This window comes from Pteropus alecto, unplaced genomic scaffold (genome assembly GCF_000325575.1).
Source record: "Pteropus alecto unplaced genomic scaffold, ASM32557v1 scaffold13, whole genome shotgun sequence".
NCBI classification, from domain to species: domain Eukaryota; kingdom Metazoa; phylum Chordata; class Mammalia; order Chiroptera; family Pteropodidae; genus Pteropus; species Pteropus alecto.
This window is the reverse complement of record NW_006434373.1, coordinates 10,393,541-10,415,525: the sequence shown is the minus strand read 5'-3', so window position 1 is coordinate 10,415,525 and position 21,985 is coordinate 10,393,541. Positions and strand designations below refer to the sequence as shown.

Sequence of the window (21,985 nt, the reverse complement as noted above, 5' to 3'; positions counted from 1 at the left end):
GCCCTCCAGACCCTGTATGAATAAAAGAGAAGCGCAATGCTCAAGAGGACAGAGTCTAAGACATTTCTCAAATTGTGAGAAGCCAAAAAAGAACTCAGGGAAAAAAATTCTTCCATGGAAAAGAGGAGAGTTGTCCTATCAGACCAAAGGACCCAAATATGGGGTGGCATGAGAATGTGTGTGTGAGTGTGTGTGTGTGTGTGTGTGTGTGTGTGTGTGTGTGTGTACGCGCGCGCGCGCGCACGCGCGCCCCTGGGCGCTACGCTGTATATACGAGGACAGTTATTTTCATCAGCTGTTTGTTTGCTTACGCCCGACTGCTCCTCCTTGCAGAACCGACGGCCTCCGGGCTTTCAACCCTGGAAGCGAAGGAGGAGGAATTCCTCCCTCGAGACTCCCTCCTTGGGAGCGTCGAACTCTGCCCTGGGGAGTGGCGCTCGGTCAAGGGTACCCCTGGCAGGGGCGCACTAAAGGGCTGCGGCGACGTTCTGGGTTTCGCCCTCCTGCGACCTCGGAGAGGATGGCCCGCGAGGGGCGCTAAAAGATCTGCGCAGGACGGGAGGGCAGCGGTCTCGGGGTCAAGGTGCGAGGAGGCAGGTGCTTCCCTCCACCCCCGCAGCCTCGCAGCTGGTGTCGTCCTAGCTGCGCTCAGCTGCCGCATTTCACACTCCTTCCTCCTAGCCGGGCTTGGAGACTCCGCTACACAATTCCCGCACTCCCGGGAGTGAGAGAACGCAGCTCCCGTCGATGTCCCTCCTTCACATAACGGCCACGAAAGCCAGAGTCCGCAAAGCCGGCCCTACAGGCCGCCCCTAGGGCCTCCGCGCGGGCCACTCTTCCATAGGACGCCCTTCTCCTTCCAAGGGAGGGTAGGGGCGGGGGCCAAGGACAGTGGCCTCCTGGCCTCCTGGATCCCTTCCGGCGGTCGTACTAGTCCCCGGGGTAGGGCTGGCCACCGAGCGCCTCGAGAGTCGTTTGTTACAGCTGCTGCCCAGGCCGAACCCATGGCCTTAGAACCGCTTCCTCCAGGCCGCGACAGCCCGAGGTCGCACATTTTCCCCTGCTCCTGGCGTCCTGCGTACCCAGGGTCAAAGGGCGCGGAGACACCTCCCGGGATTCGGTATTTCTAGCGTGCCGCAGGCCACCCGTGGGCCTCAAGGCCAGAGGACGGTGGCGATGAGGCCACACGTGGCTGCCCGGGCCGCCTGTCAGGCTCTCCTTCTCGGATGAAACCCGGGGGGAACCCGCCCAGAAAGGGAACCGAGAGGGAAATGTCCACATGGACCCTGCAGGCCTAAAGTGAACTATTTAAGCTGTTCCTGGTGTTTAAAGAGGTTTTTCAGTTTAAAAGAATGTTGTAAAAAAATATCAGCCCTTGTTAACTCCCTCATTATATGCCTTTCCCCCCTCAGCTGAACAAGCCATATTTCCTGAAACTAAGGAGCTATGTAAGTGTTTAAACATGTGTCAAGTGTCTTATAAATAATACAAATTCATAAAGAAGAGGAGGAAATATATCTGATACCTGAGGTACTTGGCATAGCTACATTTCACTATTGGGTTATTTTTGGCTGTGGAATTGTAGTAAGAAAGCGACTCTGAGATTATATGGCATCTCATGGAGCCCTTCCCTTTTCTTAGCTTTCTCTCTTTGCACTCATTCCTATCTAGAAATGCCTTCGTGCAGTCTATGAAAGAAGTTCAAGTGGTCTGCAGAGTCTATATAATATAGAGTTATTACTCAACTCAGTATTTCGGAGTCACCTTTCTGTCTTTTCCAATCAGCCCCCTCTCCCTTAAAGTGTCTGTGACATTGCTGACATCCCACACACTCCATGTCAGGATGAGGGTTAGTGTTGCTTCTGGCAACACTAGGAGACATTGAGGTATGGGCTTTAAATTTGGAATCTGGGCTAGCAAATCATTTAAGTTTTTGCATTCATTTTCTTACCTAGAAAAGCTGAAAAAAGATGTTGCCCTAACACAATTTGAGTACCTCTGCGGAAGGTAAGTACAAAGTATTATTTTACAGTAAAATGACATATTTTGTTTTTGAAATTAAACTTTAGAGTTTTTCCATATTTTAGTTCCTTGGATGACATTTTTCATCTTGGTTGTCATTCTGTGAAAAGTTTCTGTGGGCATTCTATTTATAGCTGTAAAAATATCTAAACTAGAGGAAAATGTAGGCATTTTCAGTTATTAATGTAGTTCAATGTCTTCATAAAATCTGAAATATCTTAATTTTAAAACATCATACTCCTATGAGTATAATTTTCTTCAACGTAGTTTATTAACAAAAATTGACTACATTGAAGATTTAAGGAATAGGTTACAAATTCATGTGCCTAAATAGTATCCCCCTAACATTCTCAATTACAGGCTTTGTGCCTCTTTCTCATACTTTGACCACATTGTTAAGTTAGCCCTGATCCTTGTGCTGTATGTATCCCCAATGTTCTTCCCACCCTCCACCCCCCACCTCTGGTAAAACTCCCTCCAGATATTTCAAGAGTGCTCGGGAGATGTCTTAATTCTGGTAAGCTACCAGATTTAATAGTTAATAGCATACTGCATTTTTAATCCATTTTGCAATGATTTACCTTTTTAAATAGGTTTTTTCATGCCTTTTGGTTGCCTCCCCTGCATACACTGTTGCTAGTTTTGCTGGGTGTTGACCATCTTGTCAGGCATCTCTTCTGTTGTGCATTGTTACTGCTGCTTCTGGATATAGCTGGTGATGACTGTACTGTTAATAAGGAGATGTAAAGACTCTACAGCATTCATTGTCGATTATCTGCGATACACTCTGTCAGAGGGTTTCAGAATGGTCTTCAGTGAGGTCTGTCAATGGTTTTAATGCCAACAGATATTTTCATTTGTATTTATAGCCCTCTCTCTCCTTAGAACATAGATTTGAATCCATGGTGATTCGAGCTAGGGGTAATGCCCAGTCTCAGGAACTATGGTACATTCAAAATTACTTATCTCCTGGCAGGTAGGGGGAGGGTAAAGTGGGTAAAGGGGATTAAATATATGGTAGCTGAAGGAAACTGGACTTCGGGTGGTAAACACACAACAGAATATACGGATGTCAAATTATAATGTATACCAGAAAATTATATATAATTATATATAATTAACCAATAAACTTAATTTTTCAAAAAAATTTTAAAAATAAGAAAAAAATTACTCATCTCCTTTAAGCACCAAGACTTTGTTTCAAAATCAAGCTGCCTAATCTTCTCTTTGCTTAAGATTATAAGCTTATTCCTGGGAGCCTTCTCAGTCTTTCATGTGAATAGATTTCAGGTGGTTGTTTTCCTGTTCTTTCAGAGTTGCTAGATATGCGTGAATTCTGATGATGGAAACAGCTTAGACTGTATAGTGGGGGAATAATTGAGAGTATTCCCTTCTCAATAAATTCACTCAGAGTCAGACCAAAGACACTGACAAATTCTCATCTAGGCAGATGAAAGCTTTGCTGAGCTTAACAAATACCTTTTTGATGTTTAAATAGTCCATAGTAAGAATGCCAACCATCTGTTGAAAGCCAAACAATAAATTGTGACTAGAATAGTCCTTGCATAGATAATTTACTCATTTGTTATTTGTATTTAAACATTAGCCAGTTGTCGGCAAATTGATATCTAGGTACTCTCTGAGTCGAGCCTCTGTTGCTAAATTCAGGTAGGACATTTCGATCTCTCTCTCTCTCTTTTTTTTTAATGTGCCACTCCCCATTCCATAAGAGAACATGGTGCCTCTTTATAGGAAAAGATGTACAGCATTTAGTCCAGTGTCAGGTAGCTTGTTCCCTAATGGTAAAGTTAAGGCAGTTATATAAAATGACTAAACAATGCAAGGAAAGTAATACTAAAGTAGAGAATGACTAAATAATGTATAGTAAGCGACTTAAAAGAAATGTCAGTAGGTGTTCAAAGATGGACTAGATAACATCACAGACTGTAAAAGTCTACATACAAAGAAAAAAAGTTTAGGCTAGCAGCATACTTCTCAGCATTAACAAGAGACACCTGAAGACAAAGCAATGATATTTTGAAAATGCTGAGAGAAAATAACTGTAACCCAGAATGCCATACCCAGCTAAGCTATTATTTAAAAGTGAGGGCTAAATAAAAACATTTTCAGACAAAAAAATGTGAATTTACCACTCACCTTTGATAATTATTATAGGAAATTATAAGAGGTATAGGAGGAAGAAGTCTGTTAAACCCAGAAGGACAGAGTAGACTGCAGGAAGAAATGGTACATAAAGAAGCTGATTATCAACAGTGGGAATATTGAAACAATTATTGCATATATAAAACAATAATGATGCTGACTAATTTAGGGTGTTTAAAAACATCATGGGAACACAACTTACCAAAACCTAAAGAATATGACATAGAAAATAAATATAAGTAGATAATGATTAAAACTCAGCAAAAGAGGGCATCTTTCTCAACTAGATAAAGAGTGTCTACAAAAAAAACCACAGCTAACATGATAGTCAAAGCAAAGACTGAATACTTTCCCTCTAAGATGTGGAACAAAATAAGGATGTCAGTTCTCACCAATTCTATTCAACACTATACTAGAGCCTAATGTATTCTTTAACTAATGCATTGCTTTAAGAAGTAGAAAACCTATATGGAATATACAACCATTAAACAGATGGAATTATTTGTTTTAAATTTTTCCATAATAAAACACACCAGGTCCATAATGCTTTTAAATCTTTAAAGTTGCTCATGACTTTTAACCTGCAAGGAACAGATAATTCCTATTTTATGCCAACGGTTTCATAAACTTTTTAGAAAAAGAAGAAAAATTCTCTAAATCATTTGATGAAGGTGATTATATTTACCAAGGATAGTAAGAGAAAGAAAAATTATAGCTCAGTTTCACTTATAAACTTTATGTTTAGAATGCAAAAATCCTAAATAAAATATTTAGCAGACCAAATGTGGTACATATAAAAAGCACAATCTTAGTTAAGGAGGATTTACCGCAGGGACTCGAGGATGGTCTAACAGTAGAAAACTTACTGATATAATCTACCACATTTACAAATTATAGGAAGAAAATGATATGATTATCTCAAAAGATACAGAAAAATGTTTTGGTAAAATTCAAAACGTATTCATAATATAAATTTAGTAGGAATGACAAAGGAATTCTGTAAACATTATAAAGAGTTAAAACTCAGAGTAAGCTTCAGAAAATGTTCCCCAATAAGTCAGAAACAAGACAAAGATGCCAGTTTCATGACTGCTATTCTACATTTTACTAAAGATTCTATCCAGGGCAATAGTAAAAGAAAAAGAAATGAAAAACAAAGACTAAAAAAGAAAATCAAAGTTGTTATTATTCACTATGATTGCCTATATAGAAAATCTAAGAAAACAAAACCATTAAAATTAAGAGAATTCAGAAAAATTTTGAATTATAGGATCAGTTATACAAAAGACTCAACATTTCTATTTGCTGACAACAGACAAGTTTAGAGAACAATTTTAGAAAGTGTCAAAGAAATAGTGAAAAACCTAAGAGACTTTGGAATATATTTAACAAAAGATGTTAAAGATAGTTATAGAGAAAATTATTTTAAAAATTTATTTAAGTACATAATATACAGACATAACATGCTCATGAGTGGGGAGACTCAATTTTGTGAAGATGTAATTTCTTCCTATATTAGTTTATGCATTCAATGCAGTTCCATTATAAATCCTAACAGTTGTTTTATGTGTTTGTATGAGTGTAACTTGACAGACGAATGTTAAAATTTAAATAGAAGAGTTAAATGTCAAGAACTGCCAAGGTAATTTTGAAAAATAGTGAGGGGTTTGTCCTGCGAAATATCAAGAATTAGTATAAAGTTTTAGTAATTATAGTAGTGTGACATTGGCACAAGGTTATAAGCGCAGACCACTGCAAGGGAAGACAATGATAATTCACTATATGACAGAGGTGGCATTATAAATCAATGAGATGGAATATTCAATAAATTGTGCTGTAAGCTTTGGCTAACTGCATGTAAAAACTATAAATCCTTACCTCGACTATATACAAATCACATTCCAATATTAAAGCCTGCATTTGAAAAGCAAAACTTTAAAATTTTTTAGAAAAAAAAACACAGGAGAATCTTTTTTATGATCTCAAAAGGGATATCTTATACAAGACACAAAGAACAATCATCCTAAAATAATTACTCTTTGTATGTTATTTACGAAATCGTTTTTAAACATCTTTGGCATATTTGGCCAAGTATCTATAAAAAAGATAACCCAAATTCAGTGTCTAGTAAGATAGAAGTTTATTTCTCTTTTATGTAATAGTTCAGAGTAAGTAGATGGACTTTGTTCCACGAAGCTATACTGGAGAACCAGACTAGTTGGTAGCTTTGTTGTCTTCAACATGTAGCTTACAAAGTTGTTCTAACTTTTTAACAGTTAACATAACAGTGTGAAGGAAGGTAAAGATAGTGATCAAACACATGCCCAATATTTTAAGGCCTGTAAGCGGAAGCAGCACACATTACATCCAGGTATATTCCATTGTTGGCAACCAAGTTGCAAGGGAGGCTGTGAAATGTAGCTTAGCTGAGAAGACATATGTCTAACTCCAGCTATTACTGTGGAAGAAGAAGAGAATGGGGTTTGGTGGATAACTAGAAACCTCTGCAGTAACTACATTCAATTTTAGAATTTCTTCATAATAAAGACACCATCAAAAAATTGAATAAACTAAAGACTCCTAGAAATTATTTTCAAGGCAAATTGGCATCAAGAATATATATGGACTCCTACAATCAAAAGCGAACAAATAACCAAATAGAAAAATGATTAAATAGTCATTTCAATGAAAAGGAAACTATAATGGTTAACAATGCTTATATTTGGTAGTAATCAGGGAAATGCGAATTAAAATAACAGGGAGAGATACTATTTCACACCCATCAGATTGGTAAAAATTGATATATTTGATAACTTGAGTTATTAGAGAGCATGTGGGAAATTGGAATTCTTTTTCATTATTGATAGGAATGTAAATTGGAGTAACCTCTCTTTCAAAGACTTTTAGAAGTACTCAAAATGGCAGAAACTGCTAGTCGCTAGTTGCTGACCACAATACCAGTATCTGTTCTTCCCTTTTTCCTGAAAAATAGGCATTCTAATTTTTAGTTGGGTACATGGCTGTTTAGAATAAAAACTGCATTTCTCATTCTCTCTTGCAGGTAGGTGTGGCCATGTGATTAAATTCTAGCCAAGTCCCGGTACAAAAATGTCTGATCTAGAGAAATTCTACAACAGGAGACATGTTCAAGGATTTATTGCATCACTATTTGTAATAGCAAATAATGGAAATAATCTGTCAGTCAACAGGGAAATGAGTACATAAAATTGTGGTTTATACATACAGTAGAACACCATATAGTACCTCAAATTAATGAATGGGATCTATATGATCAGCATGAATCTCAAACATAATATATGAAAAAAAAGTAGGTTTCACAATGATACACATAGTATATTATTTATGTAAATTTTAAAACAAAACAATAGTGAACATGTAAAAGTGAAAAACAGGCATGAGAAGAACACATACTAACTTTAGGATATGATTGTCTCTGGAGATAAAATAAGATTTTAGTTGTATTAGTAACATTCTTACTTTTTTTTAATATCCTTACTTTTTTTAAAAAAAGGTGATATGAATCAAATATGGTAAAATCTTAATATGTTTGAGTATCATTTAGTTTTCTGATATTTTCTGTATGTTTTAAATAATTCACAATTAAAAGATTTAAAAATATAGAAGTACAATAATTATTAAACTGGTAAGCTCTTGAAATGTATTTCATAGATTAAAAACATGCTTAACATCTAATTTACTATATAGCATGAAAAAGTAAGGCAAGAAAGATAAAATTGATGAGACAAAAGATGAGAAAAGGAACACATTGAAACAGAGAATTCAGTAGGAGCTGTGGGTTTTGGAGGAGAAGATGACGCATTCAGCTTAGAGTTATTAAAATACATATTTTAGTTCTTTTGGGATATCCTAATGGAGGTATCAGGAAGGCAAATGGAAGTGCACGTCTGCTAAGTAGGCAGGTCACAAACTTCAAAGTCACCTGTATGGCCATTGACATCATAGGAGTGGATGAGATGCTCACTATAGTTCATTGTGCTCTGATCTTGCCCCCCTTTTCTGGTCTTAGTTCCTCGTGGCTGCCACTCAGTAGAACCTAAGTAGTAAAAATAGGCCCTAATGCAAAGGCTAATGTAGGCTTATTCCCAAGAAGAACAAAAAAAGCTTCCCCCCCATACATAGGTATATAACTTTATCATCAAATAGTATTTTTTTTTAATTTAAAAATCCCTGCAACTATAGACTTCCTTTGGAAAATTTAAACTTGAAAGCAACATAGTATAAAAAGTAAATACAGTATTTTTCCACTTCCAACAACATTAAAATTATCAACGAACTTAAAATAGTTTGTGCAAAATTATCTAACTTATGCAGCTTCCAATTTTTGAGTTGCTTAAATTTCTATCCTAATTAGTAGTAACTAATTTAAGTGTTGTTGACTCATTATAATCCAGAAATGGTTCTTAATTCATTTTAATTAAGAAAAGGATGTCTTGCTATAGATACAGACATGGATTTCTCAAAAAATTCAAAAGAATACCTGAGTAAAAAACATACTTGTGTAGTAATACTTTATATTCTCTCAGCAAATTTATGGTTTGTTAAATTCTTTTTATTTTAATGAATTTAAGTAAAGCAGTAATGATGTTGCTAAAAATCATATTAGATTTCTTGGAATTTTCTTTTGCCATCTTCTATAAATTTCTCACACTGGAACCTTCTTCCATTTGAAGTATGTATGTAGAAACAAGGAAGGAAAACAAGTCAACCAGTACACTTGGTCCTTGAGATTAGGGAGCAATCTTATTGAATTATTGATAAACTAAAACAGGCCATGCTAAAATCTTTGGAATATACAAAACCTATATGAGAAAAACTTTAAACTTTAGGTAAAGATAAATACAAATAATAAAACTTATGCATGGCAGCAAATGCCACAAACAATGTGAAAAGACAAATGATTAAGTGAAGAAAATATTTATAATTTATATTACAGAGAAGTAAGATCCCTGAACTATAAAGAATTTTTATTTATTTATTTATTCTTTTAAAATAATTTTTAGAAATAAATAAAAAGCAGAGTAACAGCCCAGGAAAAACATGTAGAGATATTTTAAAAGATCATTTCAGGAAAAGATTTTTTTTAAACATGTGATAACATGTTCAGTCTCACTCATAAATTAAAATCCTGCTGAGATAAATCATTTCTCAACTATCATATGGGCAAAAATTCAAACATTTGAAAATACACTTAGTTGGAGAGATGGTGGGGAAATAGGCACATTGCTGGTAGAATTCAAACTTTATGGAGGGAAATTTGGGAATATGTACAAAATTTACACTTGTATTTACCTTTTATATTAGTTTACTATTTACTAAACTACCACAAATTTAGTGGCTTAAAACAACACTAATTTATCTTATAGTTCCAGAGGTCAGAAATCCAAAATGGGTCTACAGGGCTGCATTCCTTCTGGAGACTCTAGGTGAGCATCTGTTTCCTTGTTCTTTTCCAGTTTCTAGAGGCCATCTATGTTCCTTGCCTTGTGTCCTTTTTTTCCATCGTCAAAGGCAGTAGAGTAGCATTTCTCTCCTCTCTGACATGCCTCCCTCTTATTAGGACACCTGTGATTACATCCAGCCCATCTAGATCATCCAGAGTGGAAGTAAAGAGGTCTTTAGTTTAATCACATTGTAGTGTTCCTTTTGAATGTAAGGTAACATATTCACAGGATTCTGGGATTAGGATGTCCACATCTTTGAGGGACCCTTTTTCTGTCTATTACACCCTTTGACCTAGCTTTTCCACTTCTAGGAATCTATCCTACAGATACATCTGCATATATAAGGATATCATTGCTTATGGTAGCCAAAGATTAGAAACAGTGTGTCTGGTAATAGGGGACCGGTTAAATAAACAATGGTATATCTACAAAATACAATAGAATGCAGAGAATGAGAAAAATCTTGATTTACTGGCATGTGGAGAGATCTCTAGGATATGTTAAACAATGAAAAAAGCAAAGAGCTGAAAAGTTTATATTATGCTACCTTTAGTATAATGGGAGAAATATGTTTTGCTTGTGTTACATAAAGAAATACTGGATTGACAAAAAATAGTTAACTCTATAGGGTAAGAGGGACTGGAGAGGATCTCTCAGTGAATACATTTTTGTATTATTTTGATTTTTGAATCATGAACATATATTACAAAGTAAAAATAAGACCTCATGAAGCAGACAGCTTTCCCCCGCCCCCAGACAGTTTTTTATAAGGCTTAACTTCAAAGACGCTATGAGCCATTGTCCTGCCACCAAGTACCTGAAGTTTCTAATTTGAGTCTTTGACTTGAATTAAGTGGCTGTGTTCAGTGGGTCCCAGTTAACATGTAAATGTGTGACATGCTAACCCAGATAATCATCCATTTATAATTTAATATGCTTTAGAATCTAAAGTTTAGTTGACTAATTTCATGGAATATGCAGGAAAGTCCTGATGGAAGTCAGGGGGGGTTGGAAAATGTCACAGTCATGGGTCATAGTATGTTCTAGGGGTGTTCCCTTGGGCAACTAAGGAGCCATATGAAGGCACTTGAGTGCCTGGGGCTTGATATTAGGGGGAAGAATCTCAAATGCGAATTTCACCTAAAAGGTGGTTTTACCTTTAATTTAGTTTCTCATTTAGCACTGTCTGGAAAACAGTGATTTCTGCCTTATGCCACATATCTTCATTTCTCCTTCTTAGGTAGTATATTTCAGCAGAACTAAAGAAGACTGGGTTTGTGTCTCAGTCAGGTGATGTTTACTAGTCAGGTGAAATTGGACAAGTTACTAAACCTCTCTGAGCCTCAATATTCTTACCTTTGAAGTGGGGGGCTAAAAATACAAAGATAATTGTGAGTACCCAAATTAAAATAACATATGTGACAATATGGACTAAGCCTTGGACAATGAAAGTTACTATCTTTTTGAAGAGATGAACACTCAAGTCACCTTTGAACTTTTGAAGCTGGAGTCAGGAAGTGGGTAGGCCCTGGAAACCTCGAACCTATTTGCTTGATATCCTAGGCAGTTCACAAGGGAGTTTCACAAAGAAGGCTTGAGTTATTCTAAATAATGTTGTAGAGAAAAGTCATGAACTTAGAGTGAAATGGAAGATTGAAGAGCATAGGAGAAGATAAATCAAGATGGAGAGGCCAGAGAAAAGCTGAAGCAAGAACAACAGAGATGAGTACCAAATTAGCAAATGGGGTGAGGCATAGTTATAGAATAGCACTGATTCAGGATGAAACTTGAGAACTCATGGTCCAGTCTAGTTAGGGCTACTGTTAGGCCAGGACAACACATATACCTGACAGACAATAAAGAGTTATCAACAGTTTTCTCAAGAATTGATATTTATACAGATAAACTTCCAAATATTAAATTCTAATGTAGTTATTATATTACACTTTTCATTACCCTCTTTCCTTAATTTTCATAAAGGAATTAATGTTTACTCCTTCATGGTTAGGGATTGTATTATATCTTTGAATTACTCACAGTACTTTACACTCAATAAATACCAATTAGTGGTGATAATATAAATACCAGTAATCCTTTCAGATTGTAGATTAAACACTTTATTTTTTCCCTAATTTTTTATTCTGAACTCAAAACATATTTGGATGAACTATTTATCATGAAACTTTACCCCCAAACCTTCAGCATATACCTGCTAAGAATTAGGACATTCTCTAATATAATATATTACTATTATCACAACTTAGATCCATCTAATATTCAGTTCATATTCAAATTTCTTCAATTGTTTCAACAAATGTCTTTTATAACATTTTTTTAAAAAAGATATAGTCAAAGTTTCTACATTGTTATGTCTCTGTATTTATTTTTAATCTAGAATAGTCCCTTTTTTCTTTTTATTACATTACCTTTTGAAAGGTTCAGGCTACTTTTCTTATAGTGTGTCCCATTTTCTTTATTTGTCTGATTGTTTCCTCATGATATCACTTAACTTATTCTATCACTTTTCTTTTCCATAAACTTGACATAAGTTTAGAAGATTGGTTAGACTCAGGTTAAACATATACTGTCAGTTTTCCCAATATTAGGAATGCTACATTGGGTCACTTGGTTAAGGCGGTGACTGCCAGTTCTATCATTTTCCCCTTTATAGTTACAATCTATTAAGTGATACTTCAGCACACTGCAAATATTCCTTCATCTAATGAGTAAACACATTTAATTGTCTTATTTAAATGCACAACCCTGATGTAGAGTTGATTCATATTTATAGGCTCAGAATCAGAAGACACCTCCGTCTAGATCAGTGGATCTTAACTGGGGGATGATTTTGCCCTTCGGAACATTTGGCAATGCCTGGAGATGTTTTTGGTGGTTGTGACAACTGGGGTGTGTGTGTGTGTGTGTGTGTGTGTGTGTGTGTGTGTGTGTATCCGCGCATACTACTGGCATCTAATGGGTAGGCCAAGGATGTTACTATGCATCCTGCAATGCATAGGAAAGTTTCCCCCCGCATCCTGCTGGCAAAGAATTATCTGGCCCAGAAAGTGAATAGTTCAACTGTTGAGGAATTTTGATATAGATGTGTAATTAAGTCTCACACACACAGTTCATTGATTTTTTTGGAAATGCTAGTAAAGTTTTAGAGACTATCTTCAGCAGTGGTAGAAACAAGCAGATGTTAGAGTCTATCAGATTTTCCCATGCTCCAAACCAGGCGGATGTTTTACTATCCACCTGTTTTGCCTTTCCGTTTCTTTATCAATATTGTCTCAAGAATGATTTAAATTGTTTTCCTCTAGTCCCAATAAACTAATAACGTAAGGATAAAAAAAAAAACACTCTAAAATTAACACAATGAAGCATTTTTTTTTCTGCTTTCATGTTTCCTAGATTTTGGAATGTCATTTTAAAGGCCCCAGAGCCAGGGAAGAAAAGATGGAGAAAGAGAAATATCAAGTTAAGAATTCACTGTTACAAAAATGGCCCAGAGAGAGTAACCGGAGTTCAAGAAGGGGCAGGGGAGTGCAGAGGGCATTTCCACTCTAACACCTGTAAGTTATTAATGACCTTTGAAGTGATTGTTGATGGAAGCACTTGTACATTTGAGCTGCTTCATATGTATACTTAGTGTATTCAGAGAACTGCCTAGCTTTTGGAGCCCTGAAATATCTTCAAGCTTCATCAGACATCAAACAGCAAAATCCATGACTTGGGAATATCATGTAGCCATGTGACATTTGGAAGGATCCAGAGTATGAGAACTGATGCCTAAATAACTACACTGTATATTTTTAACTCTGAGAGAGTTTGCATTGCTTTCATAACTTTTAAAATAGCAATCTGAGAATATGATGTCCCACAGTTTCAAGATAAGGTAAGAGATAAAGTTTTTAATGCATTTATTTTGGGTTCCTATTCATACGGATTAGAACATAATTATCTTTTTTTTTTCATTCGGATTGTCAGTAGATAGCTTGTACAGCATTTGCTCGTTTTAGGTTTTGAACTCCTGGGACAAGAACATTGCCTTTCCCTATTGAGAACCGAGTCAATAATTTCGTTTGCACTTAACAAACATGGAATCACTTCGAGTCTAACTTTTCTCTCCTGTACTGTGGAGCTAGTACATGAATACATTCAGTAGCTGTAGTTACACTTTTGGAGGAAGCAGCAAAATATATAGATCTGTGCCTTAATTTTTCCCTATCAATATTTCTTAAAATTATTTTTCATGCTTTTCACCAACATATCTTTCTACCCAGAATAATAGCAACTGTGGGCATGACATGATATTAAGAAATAATCCTAAAGAATTCAGGGGGAAATTATAGAATAATGATTTATTTCCAAAGTATAAATTTCTCTTCTTATTAGTATGCAAGTGTTTTGGGTGAATAGTTTGATTAGGAATTAGAATTTAAGACTTCTTTTGATCATTACTTATTTATTTCCTGCATTTGCTCAATTTCTATAAAATATGAAAAATTAAAGAAAAAGATATGACAGTTTATATGATTATTCTTTTATATTATTCTCTATAAAGGATAAGAATGGGGGAAGAAGAAGATGGTAAGAGTAATTATTCTAACATCAGGGGTCTTATCTATTGTCATTGTCAGTAACTTTTCTTTATCTTTGTGATTCTTGTTATGAGTGGAAGAGATTAACTTAGAGCAATATCAAAAATTAGGAAGGATGGTACAAGAAAATTATAGGTCCATTTCATTACTGAATCCTAAATAAAATCTAAGCAAACTAAATCCGGCGATGAATAAAAATGATAAATAATACATCATGACCAAATTGGATTCATCTCAAAAATGCAAGTTAGTTTAACATTTGAAAATCAATTTTATTACAACTAATATATGTAACTCACTAGATTAACAGAATAAAGGAGAAAAAACATATTATCAACTTAATAAATGTAGAAAAATAAAAACAGAACACTCTAAACAAGCTAGGAATGTAAAGAAACTCCTATAACTTGACAAAGCTCGTCTCCCAAAAATATATAAACAAACAAAACAAAACAAAAACAGCAAATATACTTAATTATGAAATGTTAATAACATTTATATTAGGAACAAGACAAAGGTGCCCCAAATCGTCATTTTGATTCAAATTTTTTGTTAAGGGTTACTCTCAAGTAATATGAGAAAAAAAGAAGGTATAACATTTGTAAAGAAGAAACCAACATTTTTAGAAATGATATGATTGTCAATGTAAAAAAGCTAATATTGGGGCCTGGACACAGGAGATGAAAGGAAAAGCCCAGGCAGCGTGCTGAAAGACTGGAGATCTGGCAACTGGAACATCATGGCCAAGCCTTATGGGGTGCCCCTGAGTGGGGAAGCCCACTCAAGTGGATGTCTTCAGGCAAAGTCTTTTCCAAGGGGCTGAAGAATTCCTCTACAGATTCTTGCCACAGGAAATCATACACCTGAATCAGCTCTTGAAAGAGGACTCCCTCAACGTGACTGATCTGACCTCTCTCTGGGCCCCACTGGACATCCGTATTCCAGACTCTCGTCCCAAGATGACGAGATGGAAACACATAAGCAAGAGAAGAAAGAAGTCCCTAAGTGTGGCTTTCTCCCTGAGAATGAGAAGATCCTGGCCCTGCCTGCCCTGGTTAAACCAGGAGTCTAGACTTTCAAAGAAAAATGCATTCTGGTGATCACACGGATTTAACATCTGATCCTCAAGACTGAGGATGGAAATGACTTGGGGTAGCAATCCAGGAGAAGGTGCTGGAGAGGGTAAACGCAATCAAGACCAAAGTAGAAGCCTTCCAGACAACCATTTCCAAGTATTTCTCAGAAAGCAGGGATGATATGGCCAAGCCCTCTAAGTGGACCCACCTAATGGATTGCCAGGCCCTGGCAATCCACAAGCGAGATGAGCTGGCCGGTGAGGAGCTCAGGGCCATGGTGCTGGACCTGAGGGCCTTCTACACTGAGCTTTAGCATATCATCAGCAGCAACCTGAGAAAATTGTCAACCCAAAGGGTAAAGAGAAGCCATCTATGTACTGAGCCCAGGGCTAGAAGGGAAATGAATGACCTATACTATGTATGTGGGGAGAGAAAAAAAGCTAATATTCAACAGATGGATTATTAGGATAAATAAGAATGTTTAGCAAGGTTTCTGGATACAAAGGACAATTAAAAACTCATTTTCATTTAAACACCAGAAAAAAATCTGTTAGAAATATAATTTAAAAAAATTACATCAGCACCAAGAATTATAAAATACCTCAGAAAAATGTAACAAAAAAGAGTTTATTCGAGAGAGCCAAATAAATACAGAGCTTTTTTATGTGTATTGGCAAGACTCAGTATTGTAAGAATGCTAATTCTGCCCTCAGAATCATGAGAATTCCAATGTCCCCAACACAGCTGAATCTTTAACTGATATGAAGAAGCAAAGGTCCAAGAATATTCAAGACACTCCTGAAGAAATGAAGGTTGCTACAAGACCTTAAAATTCACTCTACAGGTATAGTAATTGAGACAGTGTTGAACTGACACAGGAATAGAAAAACAGGCCAGTCGAACGGAATAGAGAATGTGGAATCAAAGCCCCTCACGGATATGGACAGTAAAGGCACTGGAAATCAGTGGGCAGAAAAGGGCGTTATTAAAAAAATGGTTCAAGTACAATCCACTTGGAAGAAAAACAAAATAAAAACATAAAAATCAGTTCCTAGTAAATGAAAGATTTAAATATGAAGGACAAAGCAATAAAACTTTCCAAAGACAATATATGACCACAGAATAAGGAAGAATTCTGTTAACAAAACATAAAAGATTTAAACCAAAAATGAAAGTTTTATCAACTCGATTATATTAAAATGAAAAAGTTTAAAAAAGAATGAAAATATAAACTATAAATTGGTAGAATGTAATTGTAACACATATAATTGAAAAAGGATTCATATCCAGAATGTATAAAAAAGTTTAATAGATCAAGAAGAAACAGAAAACCCAATAGAAAAAGAGCAAAAAATATGAACAGGCATTTCATAAAAGAGAAACACAAAAACCCCTAAGTATATGCAAACAGGTCAAACTCATTAGTAGCAAGAGAAAAGACAATTAAACCACAATAAGATACCATCTGTATTTACCAGAATGGAAAATTTTAAAGTCGGATAGTACCGAATGTTGACAAGGATTATGGAGCAAAAATGATCTCTCCTACCTTGCTGGTGGGAATTTAAATTGCTACAATCACTTTTAAAAACGTTTGGCATTGTTTAATGATAGTTGACAATATCAGTCAACAGGAAAGTTGAGCACTGGTGCTCACCAGCAATTCCACTTCTAGGAATGTATCCTAGAGAAAGCTCATGTGTTTATTGAGAGACAAATGTAAGAATGTTAACAGCAACATTATTTAATAATGAAAAAAACATAGAAGCAACACAAATTGTTCATCAGTAGGAAGCTGGATAAAAAAAATGTGGTATGGTCTTACATTAATCTATTTTATAGCAATAAAAATTTATGAACCTCATTGTATTCATGAGTATGAATGAATTTAAAAATGTAGCATTGAGTGAAAAAAAGCAAATCATATAAAAGTAAATATATCATCTGTCTTAGTCAGTTCAGGCTGCTGTAATAAAATACCTGGGTGGCTTATAAACAGCAGAAATTAGTTTCTCATTTTTCTGAAGTTTGAGAGTCCAAGATCAGGGTGCCTGAATGGTTGGGTGAGAGCCCTCTCCTAGGCTGCAGACTTCTCCTGTTCTCACGTGGCAGAAGGGCTTGAGAGCTGTCTGCGGCCTCTTTTATAAGAACACTATTCTCATTCATGAGGGCTCCACATTCATGGACCTGATCACCTTCCAAAGGTCCACCCATTAATGCCATCACCATAGGGATGATGTTTCGACATATGAATTTTGGAGAGACAAACATTCAAACACATTCTATATGTTTAAAATGTAAATGTAAAAGAGGCACATTTAAACGATACCTTGTTAAGCTCTACATATATATGTGATCAAAACATGAAGAAAAGGATTGAACAATTATTACAAAATTCAGGATAGTGATTACCTGGGGTGGAATGATGGGGGTGCGATTGGAAAAAGTCACAGCATGGGTAAGGGAACTCCTAAAATATTGACAGTTTTGTTTTATAAGCTACATCCTAGGTACCCAAGTATGCATGTTATTATTTTTCAAACCATGTGTTCATAATACACTTTTTATTTGTGTGCTATTTTCACATTAAAATGATTAAAAAGACTAAGGATTTGTTTAAAAAACAGATTTATGACTCTTGGTCCCTTTACCTTTAACAAGGATGCAAATGAGTCTTGTTTTTTATTTTTAAGAGAGATTTTTTAAAAAAATTAAAAGCTTTTTATTTGGAAATAATTTAAAACACAGAAAAGTTGAAAGATTGGTAGAAAAACACCTGTTTATCTTTTATTCGGATTCATTTATTGTTAACATTTTATCTTGCTTTTTCGTTAGAGATTTATCATCCCTTTTTCTATATATGTATTTTGTAAGTTGAAAATAAGCTGCATACTTTATGTTCCTTTCTTTCCAGATACTTCATTGTATATTTTCAGAAAAAGGATATTCTGTTACATAACCACAGTACATTTATTAACTTCAGGAAATTTTAACATCAAAACAACACTTTTAAATTACCATCCACATTCCAGTTTGTCAACTGAATAATGTCCTTTATAGCATTTGTTTTTTCCTCCACTAGAGGTTGCAGTGTACGTATCATATTTAGTTGTTTCTTTAGTCTCTTTCATCTGGAACAGTTCCTGAACCTTTCTTTGTCATTTATAACAATGACAGTTTTGAAGAATACTGAAATTTTTTTTTTAAATTTTAAAAGAACAATTCTTATTTTGAGTTTGTTTGCTGTTTTCTCATGATTATAATGTTTATGATCCCTAGTCAATATAAATGATGTCTTTTTTAGAGTATCACATCTTGAAAGGCATCTTGAAATGCCTCTCATTGGTTATATTAATTTTGATAATTTTGCCAAGGTGTTGCAATTTCTCCACTCTAAGGGAGAAGCGTTTAAAAGGATTTCTTTTGAGAGAGCTGTTGGTGGGCTTTGAATCCTGCTCCCCTCTCAACAGAGGGAAGTAGGCACGTGATTCTTCTTCACCTCAAGTCAAAAGAGAGAGGCTTCAAGGAGATCACTTGGAAAGCCTAACATGTGTCCTCTGAATTTACCAGGTCACAGTTCACTGATTTCTGACTCCTTCTCAGGATATCTAGAGATCAAGAGAAGGGCTGGCTTGCTGCTTAGAGGTGGGTGGAGCAAAAGGAGAGCTTCTAGTTGATTGGAATCAGCCTGCTCTTCCAGAGTTTGTTAGGCCATCAGTGCATGGGTGTTTCCCATGAACCAGATGTGAAGGAGAGCCTGTCTGGGGTCATTGCATGATCTGAATCAAAGGCCACATAAGGGCTGCACATGCTTAGAGAAGAAGCTGGTAGAGTCCCATTGAATTCTTAGTGGTTAGGAGTAAATAAAGTACTAGGGATCGAGTGCATCCTCTCGGGTCAAGGGAACCACAGGTGAAATTCCAATAATGATTTGTGGGGATTATTTCCTAAGAACTCATGAAGAGAAAGAGTCAGCTTCAAATATCTGCAAGCATAGAAAGCATGAAACCATTTTATGACCTTAACTGTAAAATAAGAACATTTCTCTCCTTCTCTGGGTAGAGTGGAGTGGGTTAGAGAGGAAGGTTAGTAAAATTTCAGTGAAGAAGGTAGAAGCGCTCCCATCTACCTTTGGAAGGGGTTAACCCACTGCCCAGTCCACCTGTGGGACAGGATAAGACCTAACACTAAATCACCTTTGAAGCTCTCATCATTTTATGGGATCAAAAATTTTTACTTAAGTGGAATTGAGACTATGTGATTTAAAGTAAGTATAGGACATTTAATTATGTAAGAATGAGTAAAAAAAAATCTTGTGACTGCTGTAGTTTTCACTGAGGAGCAGAAAAGAACATATCTGAATAAATTTTATTTATTTACATGTCTGAAAAATTTATTCATTTTTGAATAGATATTACATTACATGATTTAAAATAAAAATGTGAATAGTGTACACTTTCATCTTGCAAAACTGAAACTCTGTACCCATTAAACAATAACTCCCCATTCCCATGGCAACTGCCATTTGATTTTCTGTTTTTAAGAGTTTAACTACTCTAAGTACCATGTATAGGTGGAATCATACAGTATTTGTCCTTTTGTGACTGGCTTATTTCACTTAATGTCCTCAAGGTTCATCCATGTTGTAGCATGTGTCAGAGTTTCCTTCCTTTTTAAGGCTAAATAATATTCCAGTGTATGTATATACCACATTTTATTTATCCATTTGGGTCTTCTACCTTTTGGCAATTGTGAATAATGCTGCTATGAGTACAGGTGTACGAATATCTGTTCTAGTCCCTGTTTTCAGTTCTTTGGGGGTATATACCTAGTAGTGAAATTTCTGGATCATATGGTAATTCTATATTTACCCTTTTGAGGAACTGCCAAGTTGTTTTTCATAGTGGCTGTACCATTTTACATTCCCACCAGCAATGCAGGAGAGTTCTGGTTTCTCCACATCCAACACTTATTTTCTGTTTGTTTTTGGTAATAGCCTTCCTAATTTGTGTGAGGTGGTATGTCATAATGATTTTGATTTGCATTTCTCTAATGACTGATGATGTGCCTTTTCATGTGCCTATTGGCTATTTATATGTCTTCTCAGGGAAAAATGTCTAATCAAGTTCTTTGTCAATTTTTGAATTGAGTTGGTTGTTTTGTATTATTGAGTTGCTGGAGTTCTTATATTCTAGATATTAGTCCCTTATAAAATATGTGATTTGCAAACATTTACTCTCATTCTGAGAATTGTCTTTTCACTTTCTTGATAATGTTATTTGAAGTACAAAAGTTTAATTTTGATGAAATACTATTTATTTTTTGTCGTTGTTGCCTGTGCTTTTGATATCATATCTAAGAAATCATTGTCAAATCTAATGTCGTGAAGATTTTCCTTGGAATGTGGGCTGCTGTACCCAAGGCTGCCTGCTGTGGGGCTAAGAGATGGTAGGCAGCATTAAAATTCACCAAATTAACTGACCTCTTTGTCAAGCTCTGCCCTGGATGTTACAAGTGTTTGGCTATACTCCAGAGTTACAAAATAGTTATTTCACATAGTTTCTGCTGGTTAAATAGTTGCTTAGGTAGAGGGATGGATTCCTGGATATCTTCTGTGAAGTCTCTTTGGTTCTTTTTTTTAAAAAAAACTTGGCATTATATCCTGAAAATCATTATGTATATCGGTACATAGAAATCTTTCTCATTCTCTTTAATAGCTACATAATATTCTATAGTATGAGATGTACCATGGTTTATTCAAGCTATCTACTATTGTTGAATACTTGGTTTTATCCAATCTTTCAGTTTTACAAACAGTGATGCAATGAAAATTGTGTGTATGTGTGTGTAAATTTGTACTCGTACAGGTTACATACACAGACTTATCTGTGGGACTCATTTATAAAAGTGGAGTTGCTAGGTTAAGGGTAAATACATTTGCTGTTTTGGGAAATATTGCTAAAAGACCCTCCATAGATGTTGTACACTTATTAATTTCATCAGTAATATATGAGAGTGCCTGTTTTTTTTTTTTTCAAAGCTTCAATGACAATATATTTTAAACTTTTGGAATTTTGCCAATTTGGTAGGTGAGAAATGGCATCTCAACGTAATTTTAATTTTCATCTTTCTTATTATGAGTGAAGATATGCATCTTTTCATATGTTTAAAGGGGCATAATGAAAAAAAATTTAGGGGACACAATGAACACAAATAAAATTACCTCCTAATTGTGTATCTTGCATCTTGCTTGTTCAGTGTAGTGAGTATAGTTTTAATTGGGAAAACTGTCACTAGGAGCTTAAATTTGTTGCTCCTTACAGTAAAAGACAAAGCAAGAGATGAAGAGAAAAGAGAGCCAATTGAAGAGGTGGGGTCGGAGAAACTTTTTAAACACAGAATAAGCATTGTAGAATACACGTGAGGGTGCTGCAGAACTTGAATTGGATGGTGTTTCCCAGTTTCTCACATTCTTTTCCTTTAATGGCTCTGAGGGAAGGCCCAGTGTGATTATTCTAGGAAATAAATTAAAATAGGTTTTAATTGGGTTCCAACTACACAAGATATTCAGTACTCAAACTAGCCACTTACCTGGGGGTGTTTCAAGCCTTTTGGGTTATACGGCTTACTATACGGTCTG

General features: G+C 35.6%; 1 pseudogene; it reads left to right on the top strand.

The window, feature by feature from the left end:
* Positions 1-15,008: 15,008 nt before the first annotated feature.
* LOC102892502 lies at positions 15,009-15,726 on the top strand (annotated as a pseudogene).
* Positions 15,727-21,985: the final 6,259 nt, after the last annotated feature.